This window comes from Taudactylus pleione, unplaced genomic scaffold (genome assembly GCF_031769625.1).
Source record: "Taudactylus pleione unplaced genomic scaffold, aTauple2 ptg000166l, whole genome shotgun sequence".
NCBI classification, from domain to species: domain Eukaryota; kingdom Metazoa; phylum Chordata; class Amphibia; order Anura; family Myobatrachidae; genus Taudactylus; species Taudactylus pleione.
Window position 1 is genome coordinate 2,146,067 of NW_028284568.1, and position 12,653 is coordinate 2,158,719.

Below are 12,653 nucleotides of genomic sequence, written 5' to 3' on the forward strand. Positions count from 1 at the left end.
ATGTTGATGATGAGGATGCTGATGATGAGGATGTTGTTAGTGTGTATGGTGATTGTGTAAATTAAGCACCAGTGGATGAAACAGTTGTTGCCCATGAAAAGGAAAAGCCCATTATCATGCCTGGGCACAAGATAAAAAAAACTGTTGTGTTGACTCACCAAAAGTGTTTTTTGTGGGGGGAAAGTTTACTTTTTTCTCGGTAGATGCACTTGCTGGAGAAACTGAAGGAGAAGCCACCGCTGCATCATGTGCCACTTGAGCTAACAATTTGCTTACCATCAGCTCTTTGCATCTCTTCAAATTTGTGTCCATTGGGAAGAAAGACACAATGTCTTCATCCCTTCTGGGATGAAAATCCACTCCCAGCAGCAGCAGAAGGCAGAGCACTCAAGGAGTTTCAAGAAAGATACAATGTAAGACTTAAACTTTATATCTTAAATCTTGCAATTGCGCAGTTAAATATTGTATTTGCTCTGTTCAGCTTGTCCACATATATGTGGTTAAGTGGACAGTGGGTACAATGGCATTTTGGAGGTCACTAATTAAGTTATATTTAATGTCCCAGTACAGGATGAGAAATGCTATTCTAGTGAAGTGGAATTTTTGCAAAGGATTGTTTAATGGTCAATTGTTTTTGAAAGCATTATTAGTAGTCGTAATGGTCCCCTTCTGGGATGAAAATCCACTCCCAGCAGCAGCAGGCATAGCACTCAAGGATTCGTCTAGGGCATGGACTGATCTGAATGAGTAAAATATTTTTTGTATATACCTCACCACCCCTCCCCTCATCCCCTCCTCCCTCATTAATTTGCTTCAAAATCAAAAAATGAAATTAAATTTACTACCAAACAAACCATTCTGTCCCTGCCTTCAACTACATACATACTCCAACTCCCTCAGACCTCTTGAATAATAAAAAACATTTGTTTCTTGAAGTGCCATGTTGGAGGATGAACTGCTATTTGTTTGTGCCACCCACTGCTGCTGCTTAGCTTTGTCAGCCAGGTGGCTTGGTGCAAATTTGAGCCTAAACTGGATGAAAACAATATTGTGAGGTGGCCACAATTGACTGGAAATGAGTGGAAATTAATGTTATTGATATTGTAAGCTCCTAGTAGCAGGGTTCTCCTCCCCACTGTCTCATAGCCTTCTTCTCTAGTCTTCACCTTCAGAGGTGTACTGTATATGGAGAATTGTATTGGTAATTGTTACTTGTCTTTGTTTATAAGTTGGTTACTGTATTGTACTGTAATGTTCTGGGTACCCTTTACTGTAAGTACAGCACTACAGACCACTTGTGATGCCCTATAAATAGAATGTAATAATAATAATAATAATAATAATAATTATAGAGTAGGAACAAAGAAACCCCCAAATTATGTGATTTTAGCAGATTTTATAAATTAAAGAAAAAAAATCTGATCCAAAACCAAAACCAAAGCACGCAAGGGGAAGTTTAGGCAAAACCAAATCCAGATCTAAAACACAAGGATATACAGATCCAAAACCAAAACATGGGGGCTGGCACCCATCTCTGATATATACAGATCATCAATCAGGTGAATATTAGGGATGTGCGTCGACCCCCGTGTTTTGGTTTTAGATCTGTATCTCCTTTGTATTTTGGTTTTGGATTGGTTTTGCCAAAACTGCCCTTGCGAGTTTTGGTATTGGTTTTGGATCTGGACTTTTTTATAAAAATTTATAAAAACTGCTAAAATCACATAATTTGGGCTTTTTATTGTTCCTACAGTATTAATAACCTCAATAACATCAATGTACACTCATTTTCAGTCAATTGTGACCATCTCACAGCTCGCAATATTGTTTTCATCTGGTTTAGGCTATAGATGAGCGGGTCCGGTTCTCCAAGAACCTGTGGAGAGAGAAGCTGTCAGTCACTCAGTGTGTGTGTCCAGTCAGGGTCTTGGGCTGAAGGCTGCTGCTGTGTTATCCATAAAGGGGCTTAGGCTGCAGTATATAAGTGTGATCTTCCTTCAGTGGGTGCTGCAGCTGCTGTGTCAATTAAGTGTGGCTGCTGCAGAGTTTTTGTCCTGTCCTTCAGGCTGGGGCTGCAGTCCATTAAGGGGTGCTTTGTTGTCCAGGGGGAGGGGGTGCTCTGACAATCAGGGGTGCTCTTCCCCAGTGTAATAGAAAAAGTGCTTTTTTTTTTCTTTGTGTGTGTGTGCAATTTAGCTGGACTATTATTGTTCATTGACACTGCCGCAGTTTATCTTCCATATATTTTTGAAGGGGTGCTGTCTGTGTTGTTCATCAAAAGGCTGCTGCCTCATTCAGGGGTGCTCTTCCCCAATGTTAAAAAAATAAAAGTGAAATAAAATTAATCAATCAAAAAAAAATTCAAAATAAATATTTTTTTTGTGTGTGTGCGGTAGCAACTATTATTATTATTATTATTATTATTATTATTAATATTGTTTGGTGACACTGCCAGCCAGACCACAGTTTATCATCCACGTATTTGTGACTCTGCAGGTGGTCTGTCCGCACTTGGCAGGGGTGCTTTGTTATCCATAAAGAAGGGGTGCTGTCTGTGTTGTTCATCAAGGGGCTGCTGCCTCATTCAGGGGTGCTCTTCCCCAGTGTTAAAAATATTGTTTGGTGACACTGGCGGTCAGCCTGCAGTGTAAGTTTGTTGATATGGAGGACGATCAAATGAGAGGAGAACATTAACCACATACCAGCTTAGCTGCTGCATGTTGACAATGCAAGGCCGTCAATGTTATCTATGAAGGGCAATGCCCAAGGGCTTCAGTCAGGGCATTTAAAATCAAACAAGCAATGTTTCACATTTACTACACGAAATGTCAAGGAATGGATAAGGCCTTGGCCTTTATTTATGACTTGTGGGTTCTGCATCTTATGATGATGTAAGCCCTTCTCCCTACAGAAGTGTGAAAAAATAAAAATTGCTAAGGCACATGAACCAACTGTGTGCTCAAAAAAGTCACAGATCCCAGAAGAGAGTGTGTCCGTGGTTGCCATGTGTGAGCCTGATCTTTCTAATACTGTACTTGAAGAGGATCCGCCTTCCACCATTTGTGTGCCCTCTGCAAATGTGGGGATGAGCACCACAAGTCAACATGCTGACGTAGCAATCAAGGATGCTTCTGTGGAATTGCACCAGGAGGATGAGGAGGATATTTCTGTAGTTGGCGCTAACAAGGATGATGAGGATGTTGATGCCGAGGATGTTGTTTGTGTCAATCAGTCAACAGTTGTTGCCCATAGTATGAAAGTCCATTGTCATGCTGGGGCAAAAGACAACAAAATCCACTTCTTATGTATGGAATTATTTCCACCCAATTTAGGACAACAGTTATCAAGCCATCTGTAATGTTTTCTGAGCAAGAGTGAGAAGAGGTAAGGACCTTAACCATCTAGGAACCTCCTCCCTGTTACATCCCTTGCAGCACATTCATCAAATTCCAAAGTGTTTGTTACATTTCCAATCTCCACTACCAACACCTGCATCATCAACATTCTGAATCGTGATCGGAAGTAGTCCTGCTGCATCCAATTTCATAAGCATGACTGACTCCTCTTCTATCCGTGATTCCTTGGAAGGTTCATTGAGTGCTACTCCTGTTGCTGCTGGTGCTGCTGCTGCTGGGGTGGATCTTCATCCCAGAAAGGGACCAAGAAGACTACTACTAATAGTAATTTAAAAAAACAATTGACTATCAAACAATCCTTTGATAGAGGAAGTAAGTATAACTGCTGTCACCCAGTTGCACAGCGGATCACTGATGCCATGATGGTTGTGCTAGTATTAGATGGTGAAATAATAGAAAATCAGGATGATAGTGTGGATGAAGTGGAAAAGGAGGATGAGGAGAAAATTTGTGTCCTACAGTATCTGATGCTAATGTTGATGATGAGGTTGTTGGTTGCATAAATCAGCCACGAGTGGCAGCAGTTGTTGCTCATGATAAAAATAAAGCCAGAAAAGCCACGTCTTGGGTGTGGAATTATTTTAATCTAAATTCTGACAACAGTTGTGAAGGCATCTGTACCATTTGTAAAGCCAAAGTTTTCAGAGGAAGGGATGTTAACCATCACATCCTCCCTGTTACATCATTTGCAGCAAGTTCATGCAATTTGTTTAAAAAAATTATAATAATTTTTAAATTAATAACAAGCAGTCCAGTAACAGCTACAAACAGTTTGGACCAGCACAGGCAATCTCCAGCACCAACACCATCATCATCAACCTCCTCCTTAATAATTGAAGGTAGTCCTTCCAAAAAATGATTTTTGAGGGCCAAAACAAACCAAGGAATTAAGCCACAAATGTGTCAGTCCTTGTCGCAAAAGTGCTTGGTTTGTTAAACTGTGTCCTTTTTAATATCCCACATAAATGTGTGTTTGAGGGCCCAAGGACAATTCCATCTTGCACCTCTTTTCTTTACATTTTGCATAATTTGGGGCATTACCGATTGACATTATTACAGTTTATTAAACTGCCATCCTGTCTGCCACTGCTGTGTGGCAATGTTTCATAGATGTCCTATAATTTTTTAAACTGCCGTGCATTTGTGCTGCTGCTCTGTTGCTTACTTTAGCCAGCAAACTCGCTGCAGCCTTTGGCCTATATTAGTGAAAAATAGTGAAATCAATATTGTGAGCTGTGAGGTGGTTAAAAATGCCTGGAAATGCCTGAAAATGATTGTTATTAAGGTTAATTTTACTGTAGGTACAAAAACAGGACCAAATTATGTGGCTTTATATAATTTTTTGGAACAAAATACAGATCCAAAACCAAAACTGAAAAAAAAACACGAAAAGGTGGTTTTGTATAACCAAATCCACGTCCAAAACCTTGAATGAGATTCAGATCCAAAACCAAAACACAGGGGTCAGTGCACATCCCTAGTTTAGGCCCAAAATTTGCACCAAGCTAGCTGGCTGACTAAGCTAAGTGGCACAAACACGTGGTAGTTCAAATTCCAACATGGCACATAAGGAAACATACTGTATGTTTTCATTAATCAAGAGGCATAAGAAAGATGGAGCATGTATGCAGTTGAAGGCAGGGAGAGGAAGGGTTGATTTGTAGTAAATTTTATTAAATTTTGTTATTCCAATGCAAATTTATGAGGGAGGAGGGGAGAGCATGGGTGAACAATATGTTTCATGTTTTGCCCACAAAATCAACTTGGTGGTTCAGAATATTTTTTAAAATTAAAGGGGCATGCAGGAAATGCTGTTTGTGGGCATAAACATTTCCGGACATTTTTGGCATTCAGCAACCACATGTCAAAGATTGCAGCAGCAGTGGTAATTCAATTTCCAACATGGCACATCAGGAAACAAATGTTTTTATTATTCAAGAGACCTGAGGGATTTGGAGTATGTATGTAGTTGAAGGCAGGGAAAGGAAGATTTGATTAGTAGTAAATTTAATAAAAAAAATTTATTCCAAAGAAAATCTATGAGGGAGGATGGGGGGGGAGGAGGGGAGGCATTTACAAGAAATATTTATATCATTCACATTAGTCCTTGCCACAGAAGAATCCTAGAAAGCTATTCCTGCTGCTGGGAGTGGAATTTAATCCCAGAAGGGGACCAGGAACACTACTAGTAGTACTTTAAAAAACTATTGACTGTTAAACAATCCTTTGCAAGGAGTAGCAAGTATGACAGCAGTCACCCAGTTACACAGTGGTTCACTGATGCCATAACATCTATGCTGGTATTAGTTGTACATCCAATATCCGCCATTAGAGCAGTGGGTTTTAGACAGTTAATTGAGGTCCGGTGTCCCCGCTACCAAAACTCATCTAGATTCCACTTCACTAGAAAAACTATTCCCAACTTGTAAAGGGACATTAACAAAAACTTAATTAGTGTCCTCCAAAATGCTGTTGTACCCACTGTCCATATAAGCACAGATATCTGGACAAGCGGAACAGAGCAAACACAAGATGACATGATTGTGACAGACCATTGGGTGGGTATATTGCCTTCAGCGGCACCAACAACAGCAACATCTAAGCAGCTCATTCAGAGACAGGCTACTCTGTGTATCACCAATATCACTAAGAGGCATACCACTGACAAGCTTTTAGAAAAACTCAAGGAAGTCACTGCAAAATGGCTTACCCCAATTGGACTCTACTCAGGATTTGTGATTTCTGACAACACCACAAATATTGTGAGAGCATTACAGCTGGGTGTATTCCAACACGTCTCATGTTTTGCTCATGCAATCAACTTGGTGGTGCAATTTTTTTTTTAAAATGACAGAGCCGTGCAGGAGATGCTCTCTGTGGCCCGAAAAATGTCTGTAAATTTTTGCCATTCAGCAGGTGCATGTAATTACTCTGGCTTTACAAAGGGTACAGATGGCTTGACTGTTGTCAGGATTTGTGTTAAAATAATTCCATTCCCAAGACATGGCTTATCTGGTCTTTTGCCCAGACGTCACTCCAGGCTATAACCCCAGTTTATATCATTACCCCAGCCTATACCATCACCCCAGATTCTACCAGCACCCAAGCCTATATCGTCATCCCATCCTGTGTTGTGTATAAGTTACAGCTGCGCTCCCTGTTAGATCAGGGATTCATTGTCCACTTTAGTGAGCTCCATTTTAGTCCATATCATCAAACCCCCTTGTGAGGATACGGGGTTCTCTCAATCACCCAGACACCGAGCAGATGAAACCAACGTGATGGTTTATTTTTCCACAGCACACAGAAATAGATAATATGTCAGGACAAGCAGTAAATCCAGTGAACGGGCAATAAACAGGTAGCAGTCCAGACAGAGGCAGTCCCAGTAGAGTATAATGTCCCAGAACAATTCCACAAAATAGCTAGAGACCCTCAGTCCCCACAGTAGAAACTATCACTGATCACACAGCAGTGAATAGCGTATGTCCACTCAATCGCTTCCGGGACCTGACACGTAGAAACTATCAGAGATCACACAGCAGTGATAGTCCCTGGGTCCAAACAATTGATTCCAGGATCCCATACAGTAGAAGCTAATCACAGAACACACAGCAATGAATAGCGTATAGGTCCTTGCAGAATTTCCAAAGTATAAATCCACAGAACTGGTGATGCGTTCCACTAGTACCATGGCAGAGCGAGACCTCTTAGCCAAAGTCAGCGACTAACATGTGGAGTTGCCTTCAGTGACCTGTTTTAAAATCTTCCAATTTCCCACGATATTGTGACCTCCCAGGGGGGGTTGCACCGTTTCCTGATTGGTGCGAGTCCCTTATGCTGTCACTTTCTCCTACCTCCTCTGGGTATTACTTCCCTGACGAACACCTGCTGGGATGGTTCCGTTCAGTCTACCAGGTTCACGTGATGCACAAAACAGGCAAATGGAAGGAGGAGTAAATCTTGAGCGTCCCCTGGGGAGGTGGGAATTAACTTAGAGGGTCTTTTGTTTTGGGAGGTGTCACCTTGCTCTAACACAGACATATGGACCAGGCTAACATCAAGGCTTATCCAGTATTAAACATTTCAATAACTTACATTATTACAGTACATAATATACATGCTAATGGAAATGTGTGTCCTGAGAATGATCACACATACACTAGGAGACGGATGGGGGACACAAAAGGACTAAAAAGTAAATTGATCTCTGCAAGGACTGAGATGCTGCCAGTACATTTGTAACACACATCTCATGTCCTCACACCCCTATATATCTTCTGACCTGGGCTACAGGAGGAGCAGCTGCACTCTGGAATACGGTTACATGGAGTTGCCCCTCTGACTCGCTGATATTCAGGTAGAGGGGCCATGGGTAGTGACATTATATCAGAGAATGCAGTTTTAGCTGTTTTATTCCATTTTTTCAACCATTTTTTCAGCATTTCCACTTACAGTGTCACAAGATTTTTTATGAATATTAAATAAATAACAACAAAAATAACTACAGCACCCCGGGACCTGGCAGCAGCCCCTTGATGAACACCACAGCACCCCTTTATGGACAGCAAAGCACCCCCACAGGTTGTGGACAGATCATCTGCAGAGTCACAAATATGTGGATGATAAACTGTGGTCTGGACGCAGCGTCACCAAACAATAATAGCGCAGCTAAGTTGCTAACGCACACACATACAACAAGAAACTTTTTTTTTACACTGGGGAAGAGCACCCCTGATTGACAGAGCACCCCCTCATGGACAACACAGCACCCCTTTATGGACTGCAGCCCTAGCACCTTGATAGACAGGACAACAACACAGCAGTATCCCTTATGTACAACACAGCAGCAGCCCCTTGATTGACAGGACAAGTGACACAGCAGCTGCAGCACCCACTGATGCCCCCCTTTATATACTGCAGTCCAAGCCCTTTTATGGACAACACAGTAAGTTGACAAGTTGTAAGTAACTAACTACACTAGTGACACTGACTACACACATCTGCTAGCTTCCATTTCCACCTCTGGAGTGAAAATGGAGCTGATCACCTTTATAGAATCCAAAACCCGCGAGCATCCGACAGCGGGAGGATGAAGTTTTGCCTCGTTTTGAGATCCGAGTCACGCGGGAAAACCCAAGCCGGTCTTGGATCTGACTTGGAATTGCAATGTTCGGGTGGGTCCAGTTCTCGCTCATCTCTGCAGCCCAAGACCTTTATATACTGCAGCCCAAACCCTTTTATGGACAACACAGCAGCACCTTCAGCCCCAGACCCCGACAGGACAACACAGTAAGTTGACAAGTTGTAAGTAACTAACTACACTAGTGACACTGACTACACACATCTGCTAGCTTCTCTTTCCACATCTGGAGTGAAAATGGAGCCGATCACCAAGACCTTTATAGGATCCAAAACCCGCGAGCATCCGACAGCGGGAGGATGAAGTTTTGCCTCGTTTTGAGATCTGAGTCACGCGGGAAAACCTAAGCCGGTCTTGGATCCGAATTGGAATTGCAATGTTCGGGTGGGTCCAGTTCTCGTTCATCTCTGGCCTAAACCGGATGAAAACAATATTGTGAGCTGTAAGGTGGTCACAATTCCTGAACCTAGTGGAAATTAATGTTATTGAGTTTCTTGCCTCTGATCTGGAAGTTCAGGTGGGTCCAGATCTTGACCCGCTCATCTCTAATATACACATACATATATAACCAATGCAGGGAAATGATTTCTTTTTAAATAGAGCAGCTTTATAATGGGGGTAAGGTGCAATCAGGGATATAGCTAGACTCTTCGGGGAGACAGGGAGGTTGCTACTATTTCAGGGAGTCTCCCTGACAATGAGGGAGAGTTGGAAAGTATGACACTCACTTATTCCCTCACCTGCACTCACACTATATACATATCTTGTCCCTAGCTCTGGTGTGTCCCCTTGCCTATAGGAAATAAAGTGGACTGGAACCAAGGGATAGGTAATTATGGTGTTATTTTTACAGGCACCGATGGTTTATTCTACTGGAGAAGGGCACAGACAGACACTAGGGACAAGGTAAGTATGTAGTGTGAGTACAGGTGTGTGAGTGAATGAGTGAGTGTATGTATGTGTAATAAAATTATTAAACATATGGTGTGTGAGTCTTATCTTTTTTTAATATTTCTTTTGGAGGTATACTAGAGCTACCAGCATGCACTTAATGTCGGCATGCTGGTACTTGTGGTTCTCCAAGTACCAGCATGTGGGGGAGGCTTGCTGGGACCTACAGCTCTTCTGTAAAGGACAATAATGTTTTAACTATTTTTTACACTAACAACTCGGGTCCCACAACTCAGGGGTGCCGGGGACAGCCCTGGTCTACCATCCCCGGCCTGGGGTACCTTGGAAAGTGGGGACTCCTTTATTAGGGGAATCACCAGGGATCTCCAGCCTGGGGTGCAGAATGCTGTCGACTGTGGACAACGTGAAGTGGGTCCCAAGGCTGCGGCATTACACCCCCACTTGAAAGAGCCTGCTGCTGGTTGTGGTTAATATGGCGGACCGCTACTCATTTTGGGGAGTATTCATCATGACTTAATTTTTACAAAAGCAGTTGAAAATTAACATTTTCACCTGTATGTTGTGAAAATTAAGTTTTTGGGCCATTCACCAAGAAAGTGTAGCAGGAGATATCACAGATATACACCCCATACACTAGTATCACAGATATCTCCTGCTTACCTTCCTCTACCGGAATGGCCCACTGTCCCAAAAAACTAGTATCACAGATATCTCCTGCTTATCTTTCTCTCTCGATATGGGCCGCTGTCCTCATACACTAGTATCACAGATAGCTCCTGCTTACCTTCCTCTCCCGATATGGGCCACTGTCCGCATACACTAGTATCACAGATATCTCCTGCTTATCTTTCTCTCTCGAAATGGCCCGCTGTCCCCATACACTAGTATCACAGATATCTCCTGCTTACCTTTCTCTCCCGGAATGGCCCGCTGTCCACATAAACTAGTATCCCCATACACTAGTATCACAGATATCTCCTGCTTACCTTCTTCTCCCGGAATGGCCCGCTGTCCCCATACACTAGTATCACAGATATCTCCTGCTTACCTTACTCTCCCGGAATGGCCCGCAGTCCCCATATACTAGTATCACAGATATCTCCTGCTTACCTTCCTCTCCCGGAATGGCCCGCTGTCCTCATACACTGGTATCACAGATAGCTCCTACTTACCTTCCTCTCCCGGAATGGCCCGCTGTCCCCATACACTAGTATCAGAGATATCTCCTACTTACCTTCCTTTTGCGGAAGGGCCCGAAGTCCCCATACACTAGTATGGGGACAGAATTCTTCAAGCTCCGAAAATACAATATTTTCAGTGCTTGAGTGCAGTAGCATTTGCCATCTTCAGATGGCTTTTTCTCCCACTTTTGAATCGTAACCCATTCCTACCCTATGGGAAGGAGGTACGGGTTGCGAAGAGTGATCCTTTAGGATCTCTCCGCCTTTGTCCGGCTCCTTTTGCCAGACGTCGAGGCTCTTGCGTGCATGCTTGGCATGTAGGCATATTTGCCTACCCTCCCAAATCGTGTGCCGTTTCTGGCACCCCGGAAAGGCAGGCAAGCCTCCAGGCAGCCACGGACCCCTCCTGCCCCCCCCTGTGATTGTATGAGAATCCCCCACAGCGAGGGGCCGGTGACGCAATTCAATCCGAATCATGTAATTTTAGCCCCGCCCCCTGCTGCACAATACCGGAAATCTCTGCATTGTGTTGTGGGGACGGGGCCAAAATACCGCTATCACATGGCCACACCTCCCGCTCCGCCCACAAACATTGGTCATGCCTCCCGATTTTGCAGATCTGGCTGCCTCTCCAGGAAGGGGCAGCCAGAATGTCGGCATCTATGAATGTAGGTCACGCATGCGCACTACCATCATGGAAAGGAGCAGTGAAGCCGGTTGCGGGGACAGCTGATTTCATATCAGCTGTCATCGCGCTGGAGCAATAATGAATTAGAATGTTAATTATTGGGGTTCAGACCCCGATAGTTTACATCATTAATAGGTCCCTTTGTCCCCTGTATTACCACAACCAGGAACGGCTGATAGAGCCCAGTGCTGGTTGTTGAAAATATGGGGGGACCCCTACATCTCTTTTCCCCGTATTTTCACAACAAGGACCAGCTCACACAGCCTGGTGTTGGTCGTGGTTTTGGTGGGGGGGCCCACATCATTTTTTTTCTTGATTTTTACACTTTATAAAATTTTTACACAAAGAATCCTTCACAGATCTCACACTCTGTACATGGCTCTGTGTAACTCGCACCTGCTCAGGATAAAATTCCTAGCCTTAAGCAGGTCAATTATTTTTGCGAGTTTTATTTCAGTAATTCTGTGCGAGTTAATAACTCCCCTCTATTACTTTTGGCAAATTGTATGTTTTCCATGGAAAATCGTCTGGATGTGAGTTTGGCCATTGCGAGTTGAGGGAATACACCCTATTACATGTACTAGTTGTAATAAAATGTGAGTTTAGAGCAAAATTAGCATTTTTTAACAACTCTCACCCTATTAGATTTAGCCCTTTACATCTGGTAAATGTTTATGCTGGAAATGCCTGCCGGCTGCCCCTGTCAATTCCACTTCTGCCCTCTTGTGGATTTACTGCCTCTATCGTACACAATCAGCAAAGTCTACGTATAGTTGCAATGCTCTGCGGGCTCAGAGCGACAAAAGCACATTACAAACAGAAGGAGTTGAAGTAATGGTTTAGACCAATCCCTTCTTAATTTACACAAACAGGGTTTTCAGGATTTCTGTGGCTGAACTGGCTGATACAATGCTTACAGGCTCTGAGATTATATGGTGCTTTCAAGTAAAGGCAGAGAGAGGAACTAGTTTATAGGAAACAAAAACTTGATTAAGGACTGAATACATTTAGATAGTTTCCTAATCTCTGCAAATCTTGCTGTCTAGGGAATACTTTGTATTATTCAGGAATCTGCGTCATAGACGGTGCTGACTGCGTCGCTGGACATTCTCACATACTGTGTAGATTAGTAATGAGTAAATTATGACTCACTGAGGGAAACCCGTAATGTCATTTTATGGTAATATTTATTTCCTCTTACATTTATGAATCACTTTATAAAATGCATGAACGCTCATATAACTTCCCAGTAAAGCCTCAGCTGGGGAACACAAATGCCTGTCTGCTTCCTGTGCCTTTCACCTGCCTACTCA